Source organism: Pteropus medius, unplaced genomic scaffold (genome assembly GCF_902729225.1).
Source record: "Pteropus medius unplaced genomic scaffold, Ma_sr-lr_union100, whole genome shotgun sequence".
Taxonomy (NCBI): Eukaryota; Metazoa; Chordata; class Mammalia; order Chiroptera; family Pteropodidae; genus Pteropus; species Pteropus medius.
In genome coordinates, this window is record NW_024342647.1 from 947397 (window position 1) to 968198 (window position 20802).

At 50.8% G+C, this 20802-nt stretch overlaps 1 protein-coding gene across 3 annotated transcripts in view; it reads right to left on the minus strand.

The window, feature by feature from the left end:
- Nucleotides 1-20470, minus strand: part of GSN (gelsolin) — a 51695-nt gene extending 31225 nt beyond the window's left edge. For 2 of the 3 annotated variants that reach the window (XM_039866725.1, XM_039866722.1), the window contains exons 1-2: nt 20369-20470; nt 9711-9798 (exon numbers count right to left, since the gene is read on the minus strand). The gene's annotated coding sequence lies outside the window, so the exon portion shown is untranslated. The remainder of the gene's footprint in view (nt 1-9710; nt 9799-20368) is intronic. The other variant, XM_039866721.1, reaches the window with a different exon arrangement.
- Nucleotides 20471-20802: the final 332 nt, after the last annotated feature.

Below are 20802 nucleotides of genomic sequence, written 5' to 3' on the forward strand. Positions count from 1 at the left end.
GAAGGCAGGGCCTTGGATGCCCCAGCCAGAGCCGCTATGAGCAGGAGCCACAGGAGGCAGCTCCCTGCTCCATAGAGCGCATGGCTTTCCAAGAGGGAGAAAAACAATGTACATCACTGTGGAAAGAGGCCCTGCCAGGAAAATCTGGGTTTAAATCCCTGACCTACCAGTTCCGAACTGTGTGGTTTGAGCGAGCTGCTTCTGCTCTCTGAGCCTCCATTTCTTCATCTGTAACACAAGGATTATACCTCTCCCTAGGGTTATTGTGGGAATTTAAAATGTATTTGGGGCTTTGCACAGTGTTGGGCCCAGAGTATGCACCTAGAAAGGAAGCTAGGATTATTGTTAGCTGGGGGCTTGGGTAATTTTCTCTCTCTCTCTCTCTCTCTCTCTCTCTCTCTGAGACTCAAGTTGCTTATGTGTGAACTTGGGGTAAAAATGCCTTTCTCAAAGGAGAACAGAAAGGATTGAATGAGACTATAAATGTGGAAGATCCTAGGACCATACCTGGCATACAATAAATGTTTTAAACTTCCAGTTTCCTTCCCCCAGGAGCAGGGCCCAAGGCTCCATGAACTCAGGATGCCAAAAATAACCAGTGGGGTGAGGGGTACATGACCTTCTGGCCAAGAGAGTACAAGGAATGTCTGGGGTGAGTCTGGACAGAGCACAAATCCCTACCATGGTGGGGTGGCGGAACTGGGCAAGGGGCCCTCCTATGGCACTTCACTTTCCTCCTCTGTAAAATGGGGTGATGATTCCCACCCCATAGTGGGTCTGGGAGGATTGAAAGAGCTCTGGGCACTGTGCTTGGCAAACAGCAGGTGCTCAATAATCATAATATCCAAAGATGAGCCCCCAGAATGTGTCCAGGCCTTGCACACATAAAGCTCACTGGCCCCCATACCTACCCTTGACCTCTACCTCTGTTTCTCTGCATCCAAAGCAGGGGAAGGCTGGGGGTCCCAGCCAGACTCAGGGTGGTGGCTGATGCCAGGGATGAGGAAGCATCTCAGGAGAGGGCCTCGAACCAGCACCTAAGGAGGCCACCTTGCCTCCCACCCCTGCCATGAGTCTCTCCTGATGACGCCTTCCCCTCTCCTCTGGTCTGCCTGCACCCAAAAGAACAAAGGCTCGAGTCACCATTCGATCCCAACCATACCACCTACCACCTGGGTAACTCTGGGAAAGTGACAATGTCTCTAAGCCAGACTGTGTCATAGGCCTGCCAGAACTCGATACTAGTAAAAATATGTTATGGAAAAACTCCAAATACTACCTCATGATTAGAGATTCTTTGAAATCTACCTCGAGCTCTTAAATACAATAGAACTTCCAGAGATTCAAAGGTATGTTCATTGTTACTAATCCTTTTCATTTTAATAAAAGACTTTCCCCTCTTAAACATAAACAGAAGTCTGGGACTGGAAAGCTTTTGTTCCTTTCCCAGCACAGAGGAAAATTGTAACCAGCTGGAAGAATTAAACAGGATCCAGCACAGAAAACACAGCGCCTGGCATGCAAGAGGGAACCAGAACAGTGCTGTGTTCTCTCCCCAGGTGTGCTCCCGGCCTCCCCTTGTCCAGACACCAGTCATCAGCACCCTCCTCCGGTACCTATCCCTCTGGGGGCTTCAGGAACCCTCTGGGACACTCTTAGAGGCAGGGCCTACCCACAGCCCTCCTACCAGGATAGGACGTAAGGGCTGAGGCCAGAGCTGGGGTGCTCGACCCCACTTGTCCCCTATAAAATACCCACTCCCCACCCTCACAATCCAGCCGCTGTCCTGGTTCAGGGTCCCCATTTTTCCTCTGGAATCTCTGTACCAGCTCCCTCACTACCTTCGATGCTCCCATTACCCACAGAGATTGCATCATTCCCTACTTAAGACCCTTCCATGGCCCCCTGTGCAGACCAAAAGCCGCTTGGCGCTTAAGGCCCCCCACGATCTGGTGCCCCATGCTCTTGTGGCCTCATCACTTGCTGACCCCTGCAACAACATCTTCTGCACCATCTAACCCTGCTTCTATACATCTTCAATTTCCTGCATCCAAGAGAGCTGGGGTCTAGCCTCAGCTTTGCCTCTGACTCCATGTGATCGTGGACAAGCTCTTAGCCTCTCTGAGCCTCAGTCTCATTAGGCCACTGGGGGCTCTTGTGCAGATGAGACAAGATAAGGGAGTAAGTGACAAGTGCCAGGAGGGCTGACGAACTGAACCGCCAGCCTGCTAATTTCTGCCTCCTACATTCACCTCCACCCACCCTCCCCACTCCCACCCCAGCCGCAGTGCTGACTCTCCCCTAACCACTGGAATGCAGCCGCTCACAGCCAGCAGAGGGAGGGAGGGAGGACGGCTTATAGGAAAATTACCCCGGCGTCAGCTCAGCCAACACTGGTGCTCACGGCCGCCTCTGAGACGGGATCTGGGGGCCCGGCAGGCTCTTCCTGAGCCATGAACTTGGCCCCAAGCTTTGACCCTTGTCTGAGCTGGTGGGGTCTTGGGGGGTACTCTGGGCCCCTCTCCTCTGGGACACGCCTACTCTCTGGCATCCGAAGAGACAGGGAGGAGGAAGCAAAACAGAGAGAGGCCTTTGTGAAAGGAGAAAATTGGTTCCTGCTGCTGCATGCTGGGGCCCCAGGCACTGACATGAAAAGGGTCCCCCAGTGCCCCTCGCTGAATCTCAAGCTCTATATCCTGGGTACTGTCCTTGCATCATATACTTTGTTTGTACCATGCCCAGCGTCACATATGCCATTCTCTCTGTGCTGCGCACCAAGCCCTGTGTTCCTCACACCTTGTCCTGCATGTGTACCCCGATGTATGTTCCACGTACTACGTCCCAGGTCACTTACACCTTGGCTCGTGCTCCATGCACTATGTCACCTCTGTTGCATGCTGCACTCTGTACTACATACGATCCTTGGAATCCCATGTCCACCGTTATCAGGTCCTGCCCCTTGAAAGTGTGTGCCATAGACCTTGTCCTGGATCCACCTTGTCCTTGGTGTCACTCAAGCCATGATTCTCATCTGTAGCACGGTGGCTAAGCAGACTCTGGGACAGTTTCTAAACTCTACCTACCGTTACCTATGCAACCTGGGAAAAGTGACCTCCCTTCCCAATGCCTCGGTTTCTCCAACTATAAAATAGAAATGATATTAACACCCGTATAATAGGAGTTGTTGTGGGGATTAAAAGAGATAATGCATTTCAGGTGCTCAGCCCAGTGCCTGGCACAGAGTATCTGTAAAATGTTTGCTCGTATCGTAACCACTGTGCCCGAGTATCTGGACTATGCCTCCTGTACCACAGGCCAGGCTCCCACATCCCAGTTTCTAATATGCATCAGACAATATCACATTGGTGAGATTCAAACAATCAGCTATAGGAGGATATGATTGTCCCCTCCCCTACAGGGGAGAAATCCAAGGCTCAGAGAGGGGCAATAACCTGCATGAGGTCACACAGCCAGAAAGAGTGAAGCTGGAAGGTGCCCACAGGTCTGGGCATTCAGAAAGACAGAGAGAAGATTAGTGGCGGGCTACGGGGTGAGTGTGGAGATGGCCAGCAAGCAGGCACAGGCATCTTTTAGGGGTGATGAAAATGTTCTCAAACCGGATTGTGGTAAAGGAGGCATAACTATAAGTTTGTTAAAATCACTGAATTACTTAAACCAGGTGAATTATATGTATGTAAGTTACATATAAATTTACTTCTGCAATATATGCAAATTGTACTACAATAAAGCTGTTTAAAAGAGAGGGGGAAAAGCCCATGCATTTCCAGTGCACGGCCCCGCCAAAGCATTCAGCAAGAGAAGCGACTTTCTGCGAGATAGTGGATGGAGATGGTGGAGCAGCGGCTAAGCAACAGCTCTGAGGCCCAGCAGGGAGTAGCCCTGAGCGGCTCTGTTCCCCAAACACCTCTGCAGACCAGGTGTAAAAGAGAACCACCTGGGGAGCTCCAGAAAACACAGAGTCCCAGGCTCCACAAGCAGCCTCTGAGTCTGCAGGTCAGGGCAGGGTGGCACCGGCAACCGGGGATTTTGAGGCTCAGCCTGGACTAGAAACAACTTATCAAAGCCCATCATCTCTTTGCGCTTGGGGAAACCGAGGCTAGGCAGGACAGGGGACTTGCCAGACCTAGCTGATCAAGCAGCGTGAGAGCCAGGGCTGGAACTGGGATCCCCTTTCTTGTTCCTTCCCTCCTTTCCCTCCCTCCTCCGTCCCTGTTCCTCCCTGGCCCTCAGCCTCCTGGTGACTCAGGGCTCTGAGTCATCCCGTGGCATCACAGGAGAAACTTCTTAGGAAAAACAATCTCCAAACAAAGCTTCTCCAGATCTGGGGAACAGAACAGGCCCAGGGGGCTAGGAGAGGGGATGGGAAGAGAACACGGGGTGGAGTTGGAGAGAGCAGGACCAAGACCTGCTCTCTCCTCTAGGCAGCTCTCTCGTGTGGGGCCCTAGAGAAGGTGCTGCCCTGTACTGAACCTCAGTTTCCCTCACCTGTAAATAACACCTACCATTGCACATAAAAGCTCCTGTGGACCAGGCAACATAAATACTTATAAGCTCTCCTGTTGATAAGGCTTCCTCAAAACCCATAGGTAGCATCAGTCCCATTTTACAGACAGGGAAACTGAGGATCAGAGAGGTTCAGCCCAAGGTTGCACTGTTAGGAAGTGCAGGGCAGAGTGTGACTCCAGGGCTATCTGAATTCCAAGACTTACTCTCACTCCTATGCACCTGGAAACACACCTATGATGTGGAGTGGCATGCAGATCGTGTCTTACCACACACGGAAAGTACGTGGCCACAGTAGGTGCTCCACCGCAAATGCCTCTCCTTTTCTCCCTCAATGTCAGGCCGAGTGGGCAGCACACATGAACTCGAGTGATTGCTCTAGAGGCTCTGGGCAGAGGGCGCACAAAGCAGAGAGCGCCCAGGACACGACAAGCCACCAAGGAGGAGCATGTGAGCAGAGCCTTAGAGGATGAATGGAGGTTTGTTTTTGGTGAACTAGGAACAGGCGAGTCAGGTGGAAGGAACGGCAAAAGCAAAGGCTCAGAGGTGTGGCCCGAACAGGGAAGTGCAGATACCGGGGAGGTGTGCCCGCAGAGCAGACCGCACACACGAGGCTGGGGGAGGAGCCTATGCTGGGAGTCCTGGACTGATTAGAGGCAGCAGAGGATTTTGAAGCAGGGAAAGAGTAGGATGGGGACTGGTTTCATTTCTGGCTGGCGGCTGGACTGGGACGGGGTCTTCCCTGAAGGCCTCCCTGGAGCCTCTCCTACGAGCAGGCTTCAGGGACAACCCCAGATCCCTTGCTACTCACCCATGGGTCGGAATCGCCCCCGAGGGCCTCTTCCTCGGCCATAGCTGGGCTGAGCAGAGGGTAGGCAGGCCTCTCCTGACCACATCAACTTAATCACATTGGCCTATAAATAGGGCCCTGTGGCTGAGTCTGAAATAGCTGTGCCAGGCCCAACTCCACAGACGTCACATGGGTACGCACAGTTCCGGAAATGGTCCTTCTCCTTGACACAATTAAAAACCAAAACTTCCTCAGGAAACTATTGTTCACACTCTAATTCACTTTCTTTAAACATGAGGCAGTGGGCTGGGGGAAGAGCCGCCCACCTAGTGCTTATTACTGAAAGTGGGCCTTGTCCTTCTCCGCTTCCCACTCTCTGGGGACCCTGAGTGAGCTACTACCTCTCTGTGGGTCTCAGTTTCCCCAAATGAAAACTACAGAGGCCGGATGATACCCTTAGAGCAGCGGTCCCCAACCTTTTTGGCACCAGAGATCAGTGCTCCCATGAGAATCTAAGGCCTGATGATCTGAGGTGGAGCTGAGGCGGTGATGCTGGTGCTGGGGAGCGGCTGCAGATACAGGTGAAGCTTTGCCCACCGCTCACCTCCTGCCGAGTTCCTAATAGGCCATGGACCAGTACCAGTCCGTGTCCCAGGGGTTGGGGACCCCTGACTTAGGGCGTTTGTAGCCAGGATGCTCTCTGGAATTGTCTGGGAGCTCCCATACCCAAAATACCCATTCCGTCGTTATCTCGTTCTCAGTTAACTCGAAATTTGAATTATTGGCATTTTTTAAAAATTGGAATTGCAATAAATGTTTGAGCCAGGGAGAAATGGGCAGTTCCAAGCCTTGCCACTTAAGGGCTGGGTGACCTTGGGTGGGTCACTGTCCCTCCTGGGGTCCCAGATTCTTCAGCCATCAGAGGAAGGTGCTGATGAGATGATGCTCAAGGTCTATGACTTTTTTTTTTAATTTGAAACTGTTTTGTTTAGTATTGATGAGAAGCGTGATAGGCCAGCCTTGTGCTAAGCACTGGAGCTGAAGAGACAAATGAGATCTCGCCCAGCCCTGTGGCAGACCCCCGTGGGCATTGCCAAACCCCTCAGAGTCCCACTAGAGGCCTCCTTTGGGGCTGCCCGGAACATCTTGTTTTCAGTTCAAATAACAGATTTATGGCTGCAGAGAGAAGGACTCCCCACGGGGTGGATTACAACATGGCCTGGCTGTAACCAACTCACAGGAAAATAAAGACACCTGGGCCATCCCAACGCACCAGGCGTGTGCTTAGGACTTCGCTTCCTCATCACGTAATCCTCAACAACTCTACAATCACTCCCATTTCACAGATGAGGAAACTGAGGCTGAGAGGGTTACGAGAAGTGTCGAGGACCACACAGCAAGTCAGGGCCAGAGCGATGCTTCAGGCGCAGCCCTGTTTGCTTCTGGAGCCCAGGGTATAACCAGACTTTAGTGCCGCCGTGAAATGGTGCTGGGCGGCTCTCGTGAGCCAATCAATGGGGGAATAACCCAGCAAGGGCAGGGGACAGAAAGGGGTACAGAGTACTTTACTGTGTGTGCGTAGGCAGGTAGGAGTGACAAAGCTTTACCCAGCTATACTCATGCTCTCCAACCAGCTTATAGCATGGCCCCCTCTGACCCACCCTCCTCTCTCGAATCCTACGAATCAAACTACTCTGCTCAAGAGCTGTCCATGGCTCCCTGGCACTCACAGTATCAAGAAGTGGCAGTCAGTGCCTCTCGCAGCTCTCCCTGTCATCTCCTGCCACTCCCCACCTCGACCCCACACCCCAGCTTCAGCCGCACTGCTCACTAGCCCCAAGCACAGCAGCTCCAGGTGGTTAAGCCTTGGCACGCTCGACCCCCTTGTCTGGAATGCCCCGTGCACCCTCTCAGCCTAGCTCCTGACTCAGTGGAGGAAAAGGCTTCTTTGGCTCCTGGAGCCCCTGGCACTTGTCACAATTCACTCCAGGCTCAGCCACCATAATTCTGGATCTCCGAGGGCGGGGTGGGTCTGACTCTCCTCCCCTCTCCATGTTCAGCAACAGAAGGGAAGCATTCTGAGGACTGCCCAAGACCAAGCCTTGCGCTGAGGCACAGCGTCAGGACGCCACGGTGTGGAAGAAGCAGACATTACACCCTTGGGGTTGACCAGTCTGGGCAAATCTCTCCCTTGCTTTAAAACTTCCAGTAGCTCCCCAGTGGCCTAGGATAAAACCCAAACTCTGAGCACGGGCTCGCATGACCGAGGTGCCGTCCATGACCGAGGTGCCATCCATGACCGAGGTGCCGTCCGGTCTCCGAGCCCTTCTCCCTCCTTTCAGTCCCTCAGCAAGTCCGCATGCGGCGTCCCGCCTCAGAGCCTCACACACGCCATTCCCTCTGCCTGGGGGCTCCCTTCCCTGCTCTCCCAGCCACCTTCCGTCCCCTCTTCAGATCTCGGCGTTTTTTCCCGGGAGGCCTCCCTCATCTGCCCTGACAGAACCCCCATCACACCCACCCGATCCCAGATGCTCTCATAACTCTGGTGGTTTCCTTCACAGCTGAAAAAAGAATGAATCTGTTAAGTGGGTAATAAGTTACTGCAAGGCCCAGGACTGTAAGACCGTTGAGGGATGGGAAAACTTGTTCTACGACACCCAGTTCCGGGCCTAAATGTCTGTCAAGCAAATGCACCCATGAATAAATGAATGAATGAGTCAATGAGCAAGGGAGCCTACAGATTTAACTCAAGACTTAAGAAGGGAGTCAGAATCCTGGCGAACGTGAGAAGCAGAAAAACAAGGCCCGAAGAAGATCAGGGAAGTCGGAGATCAACTGGATGGTGCAGCCTCCCAGAGAGCTTCTAGAAGAAGGTATCTGCTGCCCCTGAGAGGTGGCGCATGGAGCTCTGAGGCAACGCCCCTGGAGTTTGACAAGCAGGAGCTCACTGGGGCCTCCTTGGTTTCGCCCGAGTTCAGTGGAGGTGGGCGTGAGGTGGGCACAGTGCAGTGGGGGGCAAGCCAAGCTTACTTAACAGGCACTCGGCTGGGCCTGAATCAGCCTGGCCCTGCAGGGTCTGCACAAATGAGGAGGGCAGAAGACAGGTCCCTGGGTCATTGTTACCAGAAGCATCGACAGAGCCTGACACTCTTTTGGGTGACGGGTCACTTCGAGGAGATTCGGCCTTGGGAGCTGGAGTGGTCAGGGCTCGATTCCAAAAGCTGGGGCTTAAGAACGAAGACCGGCCCCCATCGCTCCCGCCTGGGCGGCGTGAGGGCTGCCCCTTCGGCAGCAGAACGCATGGGCTGCGGCTGAAGTGGGACAAGTCCCCTCTGTAGGTCCAAGGGGCCTTCTAGGAATTCTGGCTTTGAGGACAAAGCATTCTGGAGACCATCGGAAGGCCCTTTCAGCTAAGCTTTGGAAAAGAGGAACAGCTCCGACTGATCGTGTCACCCCTGGAAACCAGCCGGACACAGTGGATGAGTAAGCCCCGAAGGCATTCTGCCCCTTCTCTTTTTGGCAACCAAAGTGATGTCATGAGCTGGAGGGGTGTCTTCTGGGCTCTCGGCACAGTTCTATTAGAAAGTCGCTTCTGTGCTGACGGTGGAAGGGTCCCCTAGCAGTGATCCTTCCTGCTTCACAGCTCGCAAAGTCCTTTGGCACCTACGAGCTTGTGCAGTCCTCACAGCAACTTGTTAGGTGGGTGTTGGGGAGACCGACACACCCATTTTATAGGCAGAGAAACCAAGGCCCAAGATGGGCCATAACCAAAGTCTCCTGCTTTGTAGCCCAGGACTCTGCACCTCACCCCCTGCATCTCGGTCACCTGTGAATCCAGGTCACCTGTGAATTTGATAGTCAGGTGGGCCCCACTCTGCCGGTCGTCCTCAGGTGGGTATGACTCATCCACCTGCCCCATGACTCACACTTCTCAGGTACTCCTCCTACAGTCAACAGGCCAGACTTGGCAGCCACACCCCAGCTTTCCTCACCTTTCCAAAGCCCGCAGGGAGAATTCCTCCACCTCCTCCTCACCGGGACTCCGCTCCCTTACAGAAGAACTAACAGAGGCCTTGACAGGAAAAGCAACTGACCTACAGTCACACAGCCAGCAAGAAGCCCAGCTAGGTGGGGACCCAGGCACCCTGGCACCCAGCCCAGTCCTGGCCTCTTCCCCACAGGATCCCCAATGCCTAGCCGCCCTCTCAAGGGAGGGTGAGAAACAAATGAGGTAACAGGCAGAAACGTACTCTGAGCTTTACTAGGAAAACTGCAGAAACTACCTTCGAATCCACTGTGGCGACCAGCAACTGCTTCCATTGTCCTTTCCAGACTCCCCTGGGCAGCCAGAGAGGGTTTAGGGGGACGCGAAGGGTGTTTGCACTGTTCTACCTACCTTGCAGGTCTGCGAAGCTGAAGAGGGCTGTTCCAGGGGGAGGTGCTGGGACCAAGGCAGAAGACAGAAGGCTGGCTATCAGCACCACCTGTAAATAAAGAGCCAAGACTCTCAGTGTCAAGGGCTCAGGGTCATCTGGTCAAATCAAAAGCTTTCACTCCTTCCCAGCCCCCACTACTAACATCACATTGTCCCCTACTTGCATGTCTACAACAAAGGGACATTCGCTTTCTGCCAAGGTTTCAAGGCCTTCTGTTGGAGAGTTCGGCTGGTTAAAAAAAATTGTCATTAGGATGTGCTAAAATCTCTTCCTCTATGCCTTATACTTACTGGTCCTAGCTCTGCCTCTGTGGTTACCCAGAACATGTCTGTCACCCTGTTTCCCAATGGCTCCTTGGAGACTTGAAAACAGTGATCTGGGGCCCCTCAAGTCTTCTATAACCGTACACCCCCTTTCCTCCAGCTCTTCCTGAGACCAAGGCGTCCAGCTCCCTCACCCCTTCCCTGATCTACTCCAAATGAACCCTACTCCTTCTGACAGCATAAGATCCAGAATTAGACATTTAGACAAACTCTATCCGAAGCTCTATCATGCCTCTATTAATCCAGCCTAAAGTCAAATTAGCATTTAAGGTAACCCTATTGCATGACTGAATTCAGCTTACAATCAACTTCAAAGCTGTGGTTCAGGATCCTGGAGTTAGACAAAATGGTCCTTCAGTTAACTAACTATGTACGTTGACCAAGCCAATGCACCTGAGTCTGTTTCCTTCTCCGTAAAAGAGGGATTATGTTAGAACCCACCTATAGGGTCATTATGAGGATTAAATGAGATCAAATATATCAAGGGCTTTGAACAGTGCATATATTTACTCTGATTATTAATTAAGTCCCTAAGTCTTTTTCTAGAAATTATCTTTCTCATCCTGTACTTGTGCAATTTGGGAACCTAAGCTATTTACATGCCATAATCTCACCTCTATACATTGCTCTATTTTTGCAGGACTTTATTATCATGATCTGGCGACAAGTCCTTCTCCCCCATCAAACTGTAAGTGCCACCAGACTGCTTTGCCTGAGAAGCTTCAGCCCTGGCACATGACCAGCGGGTATACGCAAGATGACCAAGTAAATGGCCAGCCTACCTCGGCCCCAGGATTATGTAGTCATCTACATCCCAAGACAGCCGTGTAAGCTGGCTCCCTGCCTACGCTAGAGAATTTCTCTGCCCAAACTAGCTTCTCCTAAGCTAAAGAGAGAGTCCACGTTCCCAAATGCAATGGGGCCCTGCAGGCTCCTGGGGTTCAGACACAAACGAGCCCTGTCCTCAGCTGACAATAAATGACCCAGGCATTCCTGGTGGATTTTGGCATTGTGAGCGGCACGGGTGCACGGCAAGGGATCTTAAAAGAAGTTGGGCACTTATCCAGGCCCTGGGACCTGGTGCTAAATGCCACCTCTGTGGGCCTTCCTCCGAGTTCCACCAAAACTTCCTGGTTCCACGGGACAGATCAAAGCAGAGTTCCTGCCAATGTCTAATTATCTCTCGCTTTCTGTTAACTCTGTGAGAGGATGAGCTTTTCAGGTCTAGCCCCCTCCAAATCATACCTATCTCCTCACCGGCAGTGCTGCATTCGTTTCCAAGTGTATCCTGCTCCCCTCTCCCAGTGCTCCCCATCTTGGCAACAGCACCACCATCCTCATCCACAGACTGGGCCAGGCCGGATGCCTGGGCATCACCCTTCTCAACCTCCCCGGCTCTGTCACTCGGGCCTCCGACACCACCGTGTCCTGCTGGTTCTACCCAAATGCACCCTCCTCTCCCCACCCGCACTGGCACTGCCGACACCTCGGCTCAGGCAGCGGCACCTCTCGCCTGGGTGAGTGCAGTGCTTCCTAAATGGTCCTCCCGCTTCCTCTCTACACCACCCCCTGCCGTGCAGTCTCCTCTGAGCAAGCCCAGACCACAGTACTTCTCTGCTCAGACTCTACCATGGATGTTTCCCTTTGGCCCCCAGATAAAGGCCAAGATCCTTAATGAACTTCTCAACGTCTTTTATGATCTGCCCCCATCGGCCCCCTGAGCCTGGACTCTCACCAGTTCCTGCCTTCCACCCACGCCCCTCCACGCCCCAGCCAGACACAGCTGCACTCTGTCCCTTAAGTCCTCGTGTGATCCTTGCATATCCTGCTTCCTCTGCTCTGGAACTCTCTCATCCCTGTTTTTCTTTTCTCCTTCCACTCACAATCTAGCTCTGCTTTCCTCCAGGAAATCTTCTCTAGCCTCCCCTTCCCCTTTGAGGCTGAGCTCCTCTGAGCTCCCACAGACCTCTCATTTTCCCTGTTACACCATATTATGGTCTGCTTCCAGGTCAGCTTCCCCCCTAGACCCTAAATTTAACTCTCCCGTGTATCTCAATGCCTCGCCTAGGGCTGGGGCCACCACGGCTCAAGAGTCACAAAAGAAACCAGTGAATCACACACGTGCACACACTCATGCTCTTGTAACACGGTCACACAGAGGTGACCGAGACTACAGGTGCTGCCATCTATGGGGAACAAAAGAGCATTACACTCTTTCCCAGGATTTGGACACTGGAAGCCCCAGTTTCAAACTGGGCTGGGTTTAGAATCAGCCCCAGCTAACTCCAGATTGGTCTGTTTTCCATTTTGGACCTTAAAGCTGCAGCGGCTTGAAAACAAGGTTCACAAACCACGGACTCTAGTCCATCGCCCACACGCCCCAGATGGAGCCATAAAGAGGGGCGGTTCCTTCCAGCACTCAGATCCCAGCCCAGGCTCGCTGAGTGCCTGTCTGCGGAATTAAAGCAGGAGGAGGAGGCACTTTCTAATAGTCAGAGCTGACCGTCAGCGGAAAGGCTAGCCTTCGGGTAGAGCTTGCCGTTAGTGAAATTGTGCAAGCCACCAGGAACCCCATCTGTCTAGTCTAGGTGGCTGAAGGCTTTCTGCCCTGGGGGTGGGGTGGGAGCGGCTAGAGCAGAGGTGTTTTCCTCTCAAAAGACTGCACCCAGCTCACTGGGAGGACCTGCAGATTTGGTGAGAGAAACATGGTATCTGTCCAGTAATGCCAGAAGGGTTCAAACAGCCACTCCAAAGATAAGTTATTTTCTGAGCACCTACCAAGTATTAAAACGCTTTACATATATCATCTCTCACCCTCGCCAATAACTCTGCCAAGCATCTATTGTCCCCATTTTGTGAAGGAAGGACACAAGCTCAGAGAGGTGAAGTCATGTGCTCGAGGTCACACAGTCAATATGTCTGGGCAATTTCCACCCCGTCAGGCTGCCTCCCCTATATCTTGATCTCAATAAATTTCAAGCTATAAGGCTAGGCTTCTTGCCCTAGAGGAAAACATAAAGCTTGGGTTGCTCTAGATTAGGGATAAGCAAGCTTTTACTGTAAAGGGCCAGGCAGGAAATATTTTAGGCTTTGCAGGCCACATGCCCTCTCTTTTGCATACTCTTCTTTGTTTGGTTTTGGGTTTTGGGGGGTTTTTTTTAATAACCTTTTAAAAATGTAAAACCATTCTTAGCTCAGAGTGGCTTCCCCAGGGCTGTAGTTTGCAGCCAGTAGTTAGAGAATAATGTTTATAATCTTAAGTATAAGAACTTTGGGTGGAAATGTTTCAGCCAAATGTGAGGTCCTTCAGACGTATTTCTCCCCCTTCGGATGGCTTCCTATTGAGTCACTGTCTCCTAAGAAAGGGCCCTACCTTGCTCCGCAATTAGGTAGCAAAATCTTTCAAGGGCTGTTCAGATTCTAGAAACTCATGGCTGTGGAACAAATCATTCAATTCGGTGTTGGGAAAAGAAGGAGGCAAATATGATGGGTAGAAAGAACCTCAAAGATAAGACATTATGAGATCTGAGCTCTTGTCTGGGTCCTGACCAGGGGATTTAGAACATCTAAATGACCAGGGATGTCATTAGAAATGAAGAGTCTCAGGCCCCATCCCAGACCTACTGAACTGCAACCTGCATTTTAACAAAATCCCCAGGGGATCTGTGTGCAGGGTAAGTTTGAGATGCTCTAGGACACCTTTTACGTCCAACTGCAACATTGTTAACAAAACCCTTTCCTTGGGGAGAGAAAGGGTCCAAAGGCTTCTTTCTTTATGTCCCAATATCTGCACTAGTGACGTCTGCACTAGTGACGTCAAAAAGCACCCCACTTTAGGATACACAACTGATAGACCAAAACCTTCACCAGATCTTGAAATCAAAGCTTCAACTAGCAGAAAACTAGACCTGGGAAGACCAGAGAAGGTGCCGTTCCCCATTTTGCAGTGGGGGAAAACTAATTAGAAAGGGAAATGACTATCCCAAGACTACACTATCAGAACAAACTAGGAGTCTGACCATGGCCAAGTTCCTTAATCTTAATCTCCCAGGCCTTAGGTTTAATAATAACTAAAATCATTTTGATTTAGATGAGTACTTTCGAAGCCTCACACGTGGTGGAGTAGCATCTGGAGGCCTTGCTGTGCACTTTAGGAAATTCACTTGCTCTCTCTAGGTATGAGTATCCCTGGCCATGGAGTAAGGGGGTGGGGCCAGGCGGTTCCCAAGGTCCAACTGTAAACGTTGTCTGGAAACTGTTGTGAGGTGAAGGCAGTCAGGAGAGGGGCCTTCAGCTGAGAGTCACCACAGTCACACCAAAATCCCTCAGCTACGAACACAAAGTCAAGCCCCTCTGACCTAAGTGTGGAGGCAGAGCAGTGACCTGGCATACGCTCGAGGGCTTATGGCAAGTGCAAAACGGAAACTAGAATAAGAAGCGGCTTCTCTCTACCTCTTCAAGCCTGGGATCTTACCCATGATCCTTTACTAATGCTGAACTGCACAGATGTATTTGCTAAATGAATGAATGAAGTACAATGTTTTGGGGGAAATGCTCCCTGAGCCTTTTAATAGGGCAGCTGGACTTTTGATAACCTGCTCCCACTGCTGCCTGAAGAAGGCCACCACCCTCACGCATGGCTGGTGGGAACAAGAACTGCTGCAACCTTTTTGGGTAGCAATTTGGCCAAATGTAGCAAAAGGTGTCAAATATGTCATTTTCGACACATAAACTCCAAGTTTCGGGCTCCCTCCTGAGAAATAAAAGAAGAATAATTTATATACTAAGATGTTTGTTGCTGCATTGTTTATAAACATTGAATTTATAAATATTTATAAACAGAGTTCATAAATGGCAAACGACAGAGGATCAGTTAAGTGAACCATGGCATATCACACCACAGATAAAATAATACAGAGTGATAAAAAATCAGATGGGCACATATCATTTTCATTAAAAAGTAAAATTTTTTTACAAATAAAATGTATTATCTTACTTCTTTAATCCCCCAGACTACTGGAATGAAAGATTTAAAATAGCAATAAATATGCATTTATCTACTTAGGTATAGTATACTCCCAAAACTCTTTTAAGAATTAAATTTAGAGTTCTGAATAATATGAGAAAATATTTTATAACGATGAAAAAAACAAAAAGTCAGAATAGAAAATTACAATGTGGTATGACCACAATTATGTGAGGGTAAAAAAAAAAAAAATGCTGAAAATATCAGGAAGGAAATGCACTCAAATGTTAGCAGCGATTATCTCTGGTTGGCAGAATTATGGACAGTTCTTTTTCATACTTTTTCATTTTCTAAATTTCCTATCATAAACATTTATTATAATTAAAAAAAGGAAAAAAAAGTCTTTGGAGGAGAATAAAAAAAAGTACCCCATATCCCACAGGTATCCTACCTAGCACTTTGCCAGTCCCCAAAAATTAACTAGTATTTACTGAGTATCCATGAAGGGCCCAGCCCAGCCGAGGTCATTATAGAAAGGAAATGAAGGCCCAAGCCCCACCCTGAAGGCTCACATATGCTGTATATATATCCTTTGCTTGGCAAATAAGCCGGACCCAGATGTTATCCTTGAGGTTGGAAAGTAATAAGGCTATTTGCTTAACCGGTCAGCAGAATCAATGCGTCCGCTCCCACTGGTGTGGCGCCTTCCTTGGAGTTTCCTGAGAGTTCCCTTCCTTTGAGCCATGGTTCAAATCATTTCTGGAGTCCCCTTGGGAAGAGCAAATTTCAAGAATGCTTTACAGCCCAGGAAGAAAACCATTATCCCTCAGTCCAAGCATTGCATGCAAGAGGTGCAGAGGCTCCTTCTGAGGCAGAAAAAGCAAAGCACCAGGAAGGAGTGGGAGGGGGGTACTGGGAAGGAACCTAATTGGACATGTGGGTCCTGGCTACCCCTGGGCAAGAGAGCTCATATCCCCAGGCCTCAATTTCCTCTTGTATAAAATGGGGTCCATCATGACAACCTCAGAACTACTGTGAGACTCGAAGGGGAGAAAGTAAGTTATTTCATTTCTCTAGGCCAAGCCTCAGTTTCCTCATCTGTAAAACTGGGTCATTATCCCCTCTCACAGGGCTGTTGAAAGATTAAACAAGACAATGAAGACACGAGGTGAACACACACAGTAAGCATGCCACACACAGTGGCCATGATCCTTATTGCTTGTAGAACAGAGAATAGAATACATAAATGAATCCTAGGCCTCAACTTCCTCATCTGCAAAATGAGGCAACCAATTCAGTCCATAAAGACCAAACTCATGAACAATAGCTGAATCTCCAGCTGGCACTGGCAATAGTAACTTCAGCACGGATGACTCCTATGGGCTCACTTTGTACTCGCAGACATGCAGGTCCTACGTTCCTGCGCTGAGCACCAAGCCCTCTGATTCATGTCCAGCAGAACTGGGAAAGCCTGACATTACCCATCTAGTATAGGGTGGACATTGGGGCCCAGAAAAAGGCACACGTTAGTACAAGTCACCCAGTACTTTGTCAGTGGCACAAGCAGGACTCAAGCCCAGGCCTTCTACTGCCCCGCAGTGCCCACCATGCCCACCACTTTTCTCTGCCCTGCCCTTAAATTGCTGATGTGGTCCCAGGCATATGGCAGGGTAGGGAGGGGAGGGGAAGATGGAGAGCAGCAGGAACCAAGCCTGCCTGCGGTCTCCAAACACAAACCACATCAGGCTGAAATATGACACACACTCACTCAGTTGAAAGGGAGGAGATATTTTTACTTAACAACCTTCAGCTGCCTAAATACTGGTCTCTTTCTTTCCCTCCACAATGCATAACTCCTGGGGCCTGCTTTTTCCTGCTTGTGCTGGCATTTTCTTGGAGAATAACCGTGGGGCAGGGAGGTGTCCACTTTTCCTGGCTTCCCCCAAAAGCTTTCCAGAACATGGGCTCAAATGGTGACAGGAGCAGGGAGGTTGGTCCTGGCTGCACCCTCAACCCGCTAAGTGACTTTGGGCAAGTCTTGTGTTCTCTGAAATGAAGGGAAAACTGACCTACCCTCTGGAGTCCTGTTGATAGTATAGAAAAGTATGAATTTACAAACAGCCTTGGGAGGCCCCTCCAGGCCTCTCTGCTGCAGGACTGAGCTCCCCAAGCCATGCCCCCCTGACTCACCTCCATTGTCACAGCCACAGCAAAATCCCTCCATCAGTTCTCATGTCAGCACTGGATGGAACCTTCAGGAGACTGTGTGTAGCGATTAAGAGCTACAGCTCTATAGTTAGACATGAGGAACCCTGGCATCACCGTCTAATGCCCTCACAACCCGAGGCGTGTTATTTAGCCTCTCCCAGCCTCAGTGACCTCATCTGTAAAAGGGGATAATAATAGTACCGACCTCAGAAAAACGGTTGTGAGGAATCGATGAAGTAATTACTGTTCCAGTGCTTGGTATACTAAAAAGTGGCTTTTTATGATTAGCATGCAGACCAACAGCCCCCCGTTTTACAGATGAGGAAACTGAGGCCCAGAGAGAAAGCCAGGACTTGCCCAGGGTCGCTCAGAAGAACTAAGGCTACAGTTCCACTCGCAAGTCAGTGCTTCTAATTTCTCTCAGTCCCACAGTCTCAAATAAGCAAATACACACCCTCAGAGATTGTAGATTTAGGCTGCAAAGTTTTCTTGAAAACTGGAGACCAATGCCTGAGCTCAGGAGTACAGACATACAGAAACCATCTCTATGACTTGATAATTTCTCATGAAAGCCCCAAACTACCCACACGGAGTAGGGGGAAGTGACCTACTGGTACTGGGAGACCAAGAAATAGGAAGGTGTCTGATCATCAGTCCTTGTTTGTAATAGTTTGGCACAAGTTTGCACACAGCTGTCAACAGTGGCTACCTCTGGGGAAAAAAAGGGTTTGGAGGGATGAAGTTCACTCTATACTTTTCTCTATGCTTGAATCTTTACAACATCTTTTGCTTTGAAAATAATAAAAAAGAAGAAAATAACAGCAAAACTCAAAATAAGTCAGCAGCTTTATCTAGCAGTTATCTGCTTTTAGATGAAATTTATAGCAGGTTCTGAGATCTTCAGCTGGACTTCCAGAATCCGCCTCTCTGATCCATTCCAGGGCCACTGCTCTGGTTCACACCTGCATGCTCTTTCACTTGACCACACAGTAGCTTCCTTGGGGTCCCCTTGCCTCCAGTTTAGCCCCTTCTAATGTATCCCCTACATCAGCCACCAGGTTGAGAGGTATCATTGCTCTGGCCAAAATCCTTTCTCAACTCCTCATTGCCTTTAAAATGAAGCCCAAACCTTTAGTTTACAATCTAATTCCATCTTTACTTACAGCCTCAACTTCCTCCATCCTCCATTCTAGCCATGTGGATTGCTCAGAAAACCTCAGTGCCTTTGCATAAGCTGTTCCTGTTTCTTAGAATGTCTTTTCCCTCAATCCCCTTATTTCTTGGGAAACTATTACTCATTTTGAGGCCTGGCTCACCGAGACAGACTTAGTCACCCCTCTCATAGGCTGAAGTAACTCTCGGTATCAAATGATTGTGTCGATCACTATAGATGGGATGTATCTTAAGGACGGGGCTTTGCACTCTTCAAGGGCCCTTGGGCCCTCACAGAACAAGGCATTGGCCCCAAAGTGTGCTGAGTCAAGGAAACAAGGAGGAAGGAAATGCCATAGAAGAAAACCCCACAGCCCCCCACCTCCTGGGAGCTGCCTGGTTTCCCAAGTTCATATTAGTCCATTAAAAAAAAAAAAAAAAAAAAGACTATGGAAAATTCTGGAGTTCTTTTCTCTGATTCACACGGAAACCTCCTTTGCTGCTGTATAACTCACTCCAGTGCCAACCTAAGCTCCCCCGGCTGTTTACCATTTCCCTGGCATTTATAAATAGCGAGGCCCCAGAAAGGAAAATGAAGGAGTTTCAAGGGAGCTGGATGCCCACTGTCCCCCTCCTATCCTTCCTCTTCTGTTCCAAGCCTCTTCCTCTAACCTCCCCAAGAAACACCAGTATCCCCAAGTGTGTGTGTACGTGTGTGGGTGCTCAGTCCCTTAGTGAATGGAACATTCAAAGAGTCTAAAGTCCCACCAGCTAGAAAGAGTCAGCTAAGGGCCAACTGGATCTGAGTCCCAGCCCTGCCCCCTCCTCATTCTGGGACTATCATCCCATCACGAACTCTCAGGACCATTAAGTTCCTTCAGCTGTGCCATGGGACTAGGGTCAGACTGCAGCAAGCTATGGTCACTATAAAGTGCAGTGCAGCAAAAAGTCATGGGTGCCCTGGTCAGGAATCTGGTCCTGGGAGAACAGGACAGGCAGGATCAAGTCTTTGAAAAGCCCCCTGAGGACTAACAAAAGCAGGAGGCACCTCCTCAGAGGCTCTGCCTTTCACAAAGCCCATGTTCACTCCCAGCACAGCCTCCAGCTCTTTAGAGTTCCGGGTGTTTTAAAGATTCCCCTCTCTGCTCTGAGGAAGGTGTGAGGCAAGATAAAGGGTAAATGACTGGGCAAATGAGGAGCTACAAGAGATGTCCCCTGACCACCGACAGCTTCCAAGGATTCAGGCTTGCCCAGAGAAGCCGGCCTGCACTGATGAGGGGGACACTGCTGTAATCAGGTTCTGGAGTGATCAGCCCCCAGAAGTGATGGGGACCCAGGCAGAAAGGCAGATTCCAATCACTGCCTCCAACTCTGAAGGAAGTTTGCCTGTGAGTCAAATACTGCAGGACTGAGGAGACAGCACCTACAGGTAGCAAAAGCAAGCAGATTTCAGGCGACTACAAGGAAAACTTTCTAAGAGTGCCGGGTCCAGAAAGAGGAAGGAGGTGGAAGGTTCCTCATCGCCCAGGGCGGACAGGTAAAGGCATTGTTACCCTGGAGTCCAGGATCCGTGGAGCAGACTCGCCAGCAGAGCCACCGCCCCGAGCGCAGGCGGGCGACTACCTGCAAGCCCGGGTCAGATACTCCAGAGTGCGGGGTAACCCGGGGCCCAGTTCCAGCAGCCGCGGGGGCGGGGTCAAGGTTAGCTCAGATGCTAGCGGCACAGCGGGGCCTGTTGGTGGGGGCCCGGCCGCCCTGCTCTCCTGCGCTGGCCTCCCTATCGAACCCTCCTCTGTCCTCTGGAAGACGAGTTAGGTGAAGAAGGGAAGCCCTTGTCCAGCGAAGCCCCCTTGGCCGGGCCGAGCTCCAGGCGATGGCGAGCTCGGACAGGGAGAAGAGGGAGAAGAAAGACCCAGATGCCCGGATCCCCAGATGCCTGGGATCGTGGCCGCCTCTCTCCCCTCCTTACCTGCTGCTGCGGCGCTGGCGACAGCGGCTGCTGGTTCCAGCTGTGCTCAGCTGGTTCCGGGCGGCGGGACTGGAGCGCTGCTGTCTCTCGGCCGGGGTGGGCGTGGGCTGATGCCTTTGCAGTGGGTACCGATAGAGTGGTTAGTAGCATACTTCTCCCCTAGGCTGCTGGGAGAACCGCGACGCTGGCTCTAGGCTAGCATTCTTCTAGTGCACTGCGTGTCACTTTACCAGCCCCCCGCTACTTGCCCAAGTAAGCCATCAAGCGCCCTACTTTATATGCGAGGAAACTGAGGCCGGGGCACGGAGGGAAGAGCTGCAGGGGAGGGGCGGGGAGGGGAGGAGTCCCAGGGAAGGATCTGGGCTGGGCTGGGGCGGAAGAACTCACCTGGGTAGGTAGAGTGCCATGTTCCACTAGGACCAGCGGAGGCAGAT